Source organism: Trichechus manatus, unplaced genomic scaffold, assembly GCF_000243295.1.
Source record: "Trichechus manatus latirostris isolate Lorelei unplaced genomic scaffold, TriManLat1.0 scaffold00043, whole genome shotgun sequence".
NCBI classification, from domain to species: Eukaryota; Metazoa; Chordata; class Mammalia; order Sirenia; family Trichechidae; genus Trichechus; species Trichechus manatus.
Window position 1 is genome coordinate 1,969,054 of NW_004443979.1, and position 9,649 is coordinate 1,978,702.

Consider the following 9,649-nt stretch of genomic DNA (forward strand, 5'->3'; position numbering starts at 1 on the left):
CTTTTCACCTCCTTCTCCAATTGGCAGGGTCAGTTGCTCAGATATGGTACAGCAGGGAAGGTCTAGCTGAAGAGGAGTTACTGGGATGGATTGTTTGTGGCACTTACTACAGCCATCAGGGTGGGTCGGTAATCAGTGCAGGGCAGGTTCCAGTAAGCCGTGCCTGTGCTGCTTGGTGGTGTGATGTTAACGCACGGTGCTTGTAGGTAGGATGGAGGGGGGAGATTGTTATGTGTGGAGCTGAGATGGATATGGGAGACAGGAGAGAGGAACAGGAGCCCAAAACATACAAACAAGAAATAGTGCTAGGGGAGCTTGCTGTTGGAGTGGAGAGACGAGAGACAGTTGTTTTGTCTCCCGCTGGAAGCTCCGTGAAGCTGCTTTCTTGTACCCCCGATTTGCTGGTCCATGGTATTTTTCAACTGCCTCTTATGCATGGGAAAGCTGGACAATGAATAAGGAAGACCGAAGAAGAATTGATGCCTTTGAATTATGATGCATTGAATATACCATAGACTGCCAGAAGAATGAACATATCTACCTTGGAAGAAGTACAGCCAGAATACTCCTTAAAAGCGAGGATGGCAAGAGTTCATCTCATATACTTTGGACATGTTATCCAGAGGGACTAGTTCCTGGAGAGGGACATCATACTTGGTAAAGTAGAGGATCAGTGAAAAAGAGGAAGACTCTCAGAGAGATGGAGCCACACAGTGGCTGCAACAATGGGCTCAAACATAGCAACAATTGTGAGGATGGCACAGTACTGGGCAGTGTTTCATTCTATTGCACAAAGGGTCACTATGAGTCAGAACTGACTCGATGGCACCTAAAAACAACAACTACTAAGCTGCAAAACCAGTAAGTTGTTTTTGGTAAGTTAAAAAGCATTTTTCACCATTTAAGACATGGTGTCTCTAGAGCAGTGACTCTCAGATTTGGCTGTGCATTAGAATTGTTGTTGCTGTTAGCGTGGCTGAGTCAATTTTGACTCATAGCAACCCCATGCGACAGAATAGAACTGACCTATAGAGTTTTCTAGGTTGTAATCTCTATGGGAGTAGATTGCCAGGTCTTTCTCCTATGCCACTGAGTGGTGTCAAACTGCCAATCTTTTAGTTAGAATTACCTGGGAGCTTATACCACCACCACCAGTTGCTGTCAAATAGATTCCGACTCATGTCAACCCCATGTGTGTCAGAGTAGAACTGTGCGCCATAAGGTTTTCAATGGCTCTGATCTTTTGGAAGTAGATTGTCAGGTCTTTATTCCAACGTGCCCCTAGGTGGACTTGAACTTCCAACCTTTTAGTTAACAGCAGATCATGTTAACTATCTGCAACACCCAGGGACTCCTGGGAACTTTCAAAATATACTAATGACCAGGTTCCAGTTTCAAAGATTTTGATTTAATTGGTCTGATATGGGGACAGCACATTCACGTTAATAATAATAATAAAAAGTGCTCCAGGTGATTTTAATATGCAGTGCTTCTCAAACTTTGACTTTCATAAGAATCACCGAAGGGCTTGTTAAACCTCAAATCACTTCGCCCATCCCCAGATATTCTGATTCACTAGGTTAGGGTAGGGCCCAATAATTGACATTTCTCACAAGTTTTCAGGTGATGCTGATATTCTGCAGATCAAACTTTAGATCAAGTATATGCATTGTATTTTAATATTAATGTTGTGGCTGCAAGCCACGTACTTATTTTTTTCAGGCTGAAGAAAGCAGGTGGACACAAAAGTCCATCCTTTGGTAAGCAGTTGGAACTGTTTCACAGCTAGGAAAATCAACACAGTGTGATCAAATGAATACATGATTACTTAATCAAGAGAGAAAATTGCTGACAGAAAAATGTCTTCATACGAAGGATGCTCATTTGAAAATGTGCTTGTTTAAAATATCCTCTGCGGAGAGAAGGTATTATTTAGGGGACACCTGGTAAGCCATGACGTGTTCAACAAAGATTTTGAAAGAAAAGTTTTAGTCTTGGAAGGGAGCTCAGATTCTTTTTCTCTGGAAATATCTCCCCGGGCAACAGAATGAATGATTCACCTTTCCAAATCCTTGGGTATTAGAATAGCTAAAGAAACATAGCATAATTAAACTTTCACAGCCCATGTAAGACGCCAGTGAGAAAATGTGCAAAACTGATCAGCACGTCTTTATTACTAGAAGAGGTATGGAAGGACATGGAAGGTTGATTTAAATGTTAAAATGTATGAATTATCTATTTCCTAAAGAGTATAAATCCTAAATGTCCAGGAACGGCAGTTATAGGGGACTCCAGAACACACCTAAAAATACAAATAAAATAAAAAATAAGAATTAGATTGTGTTTCCCAACTTAAAATGAATTCGAACTGTATTTGTTACCTTTCTATGATTCATATAGTAAAAATTAGCCTAGGCCTTGAGTTATAAATTTTGATTAATGTGTGGAATAGACTGATAATTACGAACTTGAGTCAAATCCTCATGTCTTTTGGGTTATGGAAATATAGCCTAAGATCAAAGTGGAACAATATTTTGATTAAGACAGTTACTATAATTATATCTAGAGCAATGTTTTCCCCAGTCGTATAAGGCAATACTTGAGACTCTTACTGATGTCTGATAGTGTAATATGTCTTAAGTGATCCACACAACACATTATAGCTCAAGAACATTTCTTTTTATACATCACTTTGGGTTACCTTTAGGGTAAAACTAAGCAAGATTGATGCATAAGTTTGCCTCTTTGTTATGCTTTGGCTGTGAAATAATGCGTTGCTTGATAATGAATCCACTATTTGCATTTCAGGATCCAGTAAGATTCAACAATGGCTCTCATTTCTCTAGAACTCCTCATAGGAGAACTAAGAAATTATTTACCTCAGTAGTTTCTGCTGACTAATAACTCTGCAGTCAGTAACAGGTATCAAGATTACACTTATAAGTTTTTAAGTAGGCTGCATTGATTGTGTGTTAAAATGCCATGTGGTATCATTCACATGAATTTCCATTTGGAGATGTGATTTTTAAACATTTTATTCGTGCACTTTACTAGTTTAGGGCTATTTCTGCCTTTTATCAAAATTTCTACCTTTTATCAAAAGGTCCCATGCTGTTATATGTTGTGGTGTTCAATTGAATAAATAATTTTTGGCTTGTATTTTTGAACCATTTTTGGGAATTAAAAAAAAGAAGAATATCTGAGTGTAAAAACAATTTGGAACTAAAGAAACCTGTTAGGCTTTAAAAACATAGTTTTCTCGGTCCCCAAATCCATGCTTCCATATGGATGTAATATTACTCATCCTGAATGTGTCATTTGCTGCTCGAATCTGATTTACACATCTGTGGAAGTTGGGCATTTTCCCACTGCAGCCATGAATAATGAAAGTTTTGAAAATTTAACCAGTAGCATCAAGCTGTTTTGTTGTATAAGCAAGAGTAAAAAGCGAGATTGAAACAAATAAGCTTTTTTATTATCACATTAAATATGTATGCTGTAACATAAAATATCTCAAGGTTTTACAACATACACACACAGGCCCTGAATATGTCCGTTTATATGGTACAAAACCTCATAAACTGTTCATCTGACCAAAGAATATCCATCTTCCCATTGTGGTCCAGGGAGGGAACAGAGCGTAAGGCCGTGTATAACGCAAACGGTTCTTTCCTCAGGGCATTGCTCTATCGAATAATTCACCTTAATGGTTACCCTCATTTACGTAGTCAATGTATTTTCTTTGCTGGGTCATGATGACACTGACAGAGACTCCAAGAAGGATGAGGACATTGTGGCAGGGTAGTTTAACAAATGTAGAAACTTTCTCTCTATCACAAATTGGTGGTGGATTCAGGCAACATCTACATGTCCAGACCAATTTGCATGTTGTGATTAACTTGTGCAGTGAAACCCCATCTCAATGCATTAAAACACAGAAACAAACAAAACTCTCCTTTTAGAAGAGTTAGCTACAGAAGTATAGCTTTCTTTTTGTCTTTCCACCAAGTCTTAGCCTATCTAGGATATCAAACACTGTTGTCATTTCCTTACAGCAATCTATTTGTAAGAATGTTTTGTGATAGTCTATTTATAGATCAGGTGAAATTTGATTCAACGACTGTTAGATAATGCTACTTTTAATTAAGATTGTATTAAGAATTTTAGTTACAGATAATGGAAATAGGTAAAACAAAATAGGTGTCACAAATTGATTTATGTTTCCATGTTACCTGCTACCACTCATGGTAAAATCACACACCTGAAACAGGACAATGTCTGTTTGTCTGACTTTCCTAAACTGTGAGAAGAGCAAAAAAATAAAGGCTATCATTTTTTCTTGAAAGCTGGGCTAATTTTACCCTAATCCTGTGAGAAACCTAATCCTATGATCATTCATAGATAAGGGTGAAGCAGGAATATAAAGCTGGGAAAAAAACAGATAATACTGGACCATATCTATAAAAAAAATAGGAGAAATATGTTAATCTACTGATGCTTTTTCTCAGTAATGTCTGACAACTCCCTTTCCCTAGCCCTGGCCCCAGCAACTTAGTTGGCTAAACTTGAACAATTGTTTTGCTACACAAACATTGCCTGTAAGAAAGTTAATGTTGGAGAAAGCAAGAAGTCACCCTAGTCGTTTTTAATATTTTATATACATATATACATACTTATAAACAATATATATTACTGTTTTGCATGTGTTTTAAATGTACACATAGGGCATCATACTATATGTCATTTTGTGTATTTCTTTTTCCTCTCAATATTATGTTTTTAAGATTTACTCTTTTTGATATATATTGCTTTCATTTTTTAAGAAAGAAAGAGTTAAAAAAAAAAAGTTAGTGTTCTTTTCTTGGAAACTGAGATGCCAAAACTGTCTCACTCTAACAGTAAATTTTCGTTGTCTATGTAATAAAGTAATTGCTCAGTTCAGTTAATTCACTGGGGGAAAACAGTCAAATGGTTGGAAGAAGCAGATAAAAAGCTGCAGCAGGCCTTGGCATTCTGTACTCAGAGCAAATCTAGGCCCCTCATGCCTGCTCCCATTTCTCCAGGGTAGTGACTGGTTCCCTTTGTCCCTCTTACTGTCTCTTAGGGCTTTATAACTCAACATCTGTCATCACCTAGTCTACTCCTTTACCTCTTTGGAGTGACTGTTTTAGAATTGCTTTAACCTCATCACCAACTCCAGGGCTTGATTTTCATATCACTGCTCTCCTATCTGCTGTGGCTCTGGGAAAGAGTTATTTTCCTTCCTGTTCTGTGACCTACTTTGGGGCTTAGGGGATGCTCAGAGACTCCTGGGGCTCCTTTGCCACTGCTACTCCCACTGCTTCCTCTTCTTGAATTCTTACTGTAACGTGTGAGTACCAGTGACTTAGAGTTGGCAATAGTTGCTGGCAAATGTGTTTAGAAAAGAGTAGCCTAATATTTTCTGTCTTTCTGATCAATTCCCAAACGTAGGCCAACTTTTAGTGAGCATTTTTTGCATGTGAAAAACAAACCAAGCAAAAGAAAAAGCAAATGACCTAAATTAGATGTGTGTAAAGTACCTAACTGGCACAGTGGTTAAGAGCTCGACTGCTCACCAAAAGGTCCGCAGTTTGAATTCACCAGCTGCTCCTTGGAAACCCTATGGGGGCAGTTGTACTCTGTCCTGTAAGGTCGCTATGAGTCAGAATTGATTCAACGGCAACTGGTTTTTTGTTTTTTTTAAAGTACCTAACTAACTCAGTGCTGGCACACAGGAAGCTCTCAAATGGTAGCTATTATGGGGATCTAAATATAATTAAATGGTGGGGTTTATTTTGAAATTTTCTTTCTTTTTATGTTTCCAGTTTAGATATAGGCTAATAAAGGCCAGGAAACTTCTTTTGCTTAGGCTAATAAAGAGCAGAGAACTACTTTCTAACTCAGTGCTTTTTTCTCCTTATTATTGGAGGTGAACTGGAGGCCTGAGAGAATTGCCATGCCAAGTCTAAGGGTGAGTGAGAGGCAAAGCAAGGAGCAGGGAAGGACGCTGGCTTTGTCCCTGCAGTCACATAGCAGGTCCCCTGGAGAAGAGAGTCACTGATAGCAGCTGCTGTTTTGAGAACAAAAAAAAGGTTGTTGGGAAAGGAAATTCTATAGGAAAAAATTGTTTTTGATTTCTTTTTCAAAAATGTGTGAGAGATAGAAAACACAATGTAAATAACAATATTTAACTCATATTGGCTGGCTTATTCTTTAAGGAACATATATTATCTGGGACCAGGTGTAAAAAATGAATTCATTTCCATAACTATCACAAAATTTTGTTATAATTGCATATTTTCCGAATGACCTTTAAGCTATGATAATGTTTGAAGTTGGCTTTCCCAGTGGATGATTTGCAATTATAAGGCTATAGTTATAATAGCTCAGGTCACAGGTGGAATAATTGAATATCGTTAACAATGACATTTGATTATGTTTCTTCATTTTTTCCGATTATATGTCAGGTTCCTCGTGAAATCAGAGACCATGGGGATTCATTATTGCTGGTCTTGATGGTATTGCAATTTTATAACCATCTAATAAATTAGCATTTAATACTGAGCGATTTCATCTTAAACTCAGAAAGTTGCTTTTGTTTTAAAGAAGACCTTTTCAAGGAGAACCAAGGGAAGCTGTTCAGGAAATGCAGAGGATTAAATCTTATCCAAGCAAATGAGTCTTGGATCTTTGCAGTCATCTCAGTTGTTAGAAATATCATTCTGCGCTAAAAAATTCAAAGGGATTAAATGTCAAAAATCACTGAAACAAAATCTCTTGAGTTTGCCAATTTCATATTCTTCTGTCCCCGGTTTTCTTACATACTCGTTTCTCCGTCCTGGTTATCCTTGTTCTTTTCTAGCTCATTTTCCAAGCTAAGAGAAATCATAACCTTCTATATAGAATCAGGATTCTCTTAAAAATGCAGATTTGCATGAATGTCAAAGAAGAAATATTTATCATATTTTTATCATTTGATTCACTGATTATTTTATTAGGTCAGGCATTATTTAGGTTAGCACTTTCACAATCTGGTGTGTGTGTGTTTAATTCCGTTGAGTTGATATATTGAAATGATATGTTGGAATTTCATACTTGGCTTTGCCATCAACCTGAGTCTATTTCTTTTGGGGTGGGGCATAGCTGCTATTTAAAATGAAATGAATGTGTGAATATGAATGAGGTTCAAATAGCTGAAGTATACACACACACACACACACACACACACACACACACACACGTATATATATATATATATAATGCATTACTGCTTTTAGCATTGCGTCTATCAATACCCATTGCCACTGAGTTGATTCCGACTCATAGCGACCCTATAGGACAGAGTAGAACTGCCCCATAGGGTTTTCCAAGGAGCACCTGGAGGATTTGAATTGCCGACCTTTTGGTTAGCAGCCGTAGCTCTTAAACACTATGCCACCAGGGTTTCTCATCTATCAGTATATGGCTATAATGAAGGTTCTGGAGTTCATCCCTGATGAAATATATAAAATTTCTGACTTTATAGAGGCAATTACAGAGTGTTTTGCATTATTATTAAATCTGATACTTTAATATAGACCAGTGTATTTCTCGATCCTTCACTACATACTTGTAATTCATTTTTCTTCATGACAAAATAAAGGAAAAGAGTCAGTGTCATCAAATATGTGGATGAATATATAATGTGACATTTTACATTTTATTTATTGACATTTAGTTCTCTGAAAATGTCTAAGCCTGCTTAATTTTCTATTAAATGAAAAATGGGCTGTTTCCCAAATGGCTACCACATTGTATTGCACTGATATGGCTTCACGTTTCTTTTATCAAGAGCAAGATATTAGGAGGATTTATAATGCATATGGAAATGTCAGCTATGGTATTCTGATGTTTCAATGATGTTTAGTACTAAAATCATTATTCAATGGTTGCTTTTTGTTCAGGATTACATCTCTAACGTCACCAGAAAAATTTAGGTATAATCTTGACAAATTGATAGTAACTCCTTACCGTTCTTTTGGTGTTGTGGGGCTTGATTTATTTTCATACTTGTTTAATTGTTCTCATGTTTTATTTATGTTTTCGAATTATATTAGTCTCTTTTTATTCTTTTGGTAATCTCTTCCAGAGTTAGCTACTTCCATTTGTAGGTGATGAAATGTTTAAGCATCCACTTGATATGTTGGCGCTGCTATTAGCATGGTTCTTTCCCTTTGCTTCAACTCAGAATTAAGACTTTTGATTCTTGTTTTTATATTCCAGTCCCAGAAGTAGTTTAACTGTGAAAGTTATTCACACGCTTTATAGTAGTGAGCTACAATCAGGCTGTAGCTTCTGCAGGAACACTACAGGATGAATTTAGTTTAAATATATTAAACTCAGAGGCATTCTCTCAAGTGAGTTTAAATGCATTTTATTTTTAGACAACTTATATGACATGTTTTTTTTCCCCCTTAAAAAAAATTGCCTCTGCTCCAAATAAATCAAAGTCAAAATAAAGGAAGAGTTCAGATGACATCAGTCCATTTGGCTAAGTCCGGGTGTTGTGTGGATGAAATACAGCAGCTAGGTAGGATGGTGTCTTAGTTATCTAGTGCTGCTGTAACAGAAATACCACAAGTGGATGCTTTAACAAAGAGAAGTTTGTTTCCTTACAGTAAAGTAGGCTAGAAGTCCAAATTCAGGGTGTCAGCTCCAGGGGAAGGCTTTCTCTCTCTCGGTGTTCTCATCAGTGTTCCCCCGGACTAGGAGCTTCTTGGCGCAGGGACCTCGGTCCAAAGGACACACTCTGCTTCTGGCACTAGTTTCTTGATGGTTTGAGGTCCCCCCGCCCCCCGCCACCAGTCTCACGGCTCACTTCTGTCTTTTATATCTCAGGACATTGCCTCAGGATACAATCCAATCTTGTAATACAACTGCCACCTATCTTCCCTCATTAACATCATAGAGGCAGGATTTACAACATACAGGAAAATCACACAGTACCAGGAATCGTGGCCTGGCCAGATTGATACACACATTTTTGGGGGGACATAATTCAATCCATAACAGATGGCACGTGATAGATCCAAACAATTACTGAATTTGTTAACATTTCTCCATTTCTAAACCATCTTTAAAGAAAATCATATGGGTGTTACACCATCCTCATGGTAGTCTGGCACAACAACCATACCATCTGGATTCATGTTTTCACCAACAAAGAACTGATAGTGTTTGAAATTAGCAAGGATGTGCTCTGTTTGTTCTGCAGCCCCTGTCAGAAAAGATTTACTCTTTCTGGTCTCTGTTCTTCAAGGTTGCCTTTGATTGACCACATGTAATCTTTGTTTTTTGTTTTTTTTTAAATTTTTTTTTTTACTGTACTTTAGATGAAGGTTTACAGAACAAATAGTTCCTAATTAAACAGTCAGTACAGATATTGTTTTATGACATTGGTTAACAACCCCATGACATGTCAACACTCTCTGTTCTCAACCCTGAGTTACCTTTTATTTTGGTGAAAATGTACATAGCCAAAGTTACACCATTTCGAAAGTTTTTACATGTACAATTCAGTGACATCGATTACATTCTTCCAGTTGTGCTGCTATTCTCACTATCCTTTTCCAAATTATTCCATCACCAT

General features: G+C 37.3%; 1 pseudogene; it reads right to left on the minus strand.

The window, feature by feature from the left end:
- Positions 1-9,108: 9,108 nt before the first annotated feature.
- Positions 9,109-9,649, minus strand: part of LOC101350967 (translationally-controlled tumor protein-like) — a 2,772-nt pseudogene continuing 2,231 nt past the window's right edge.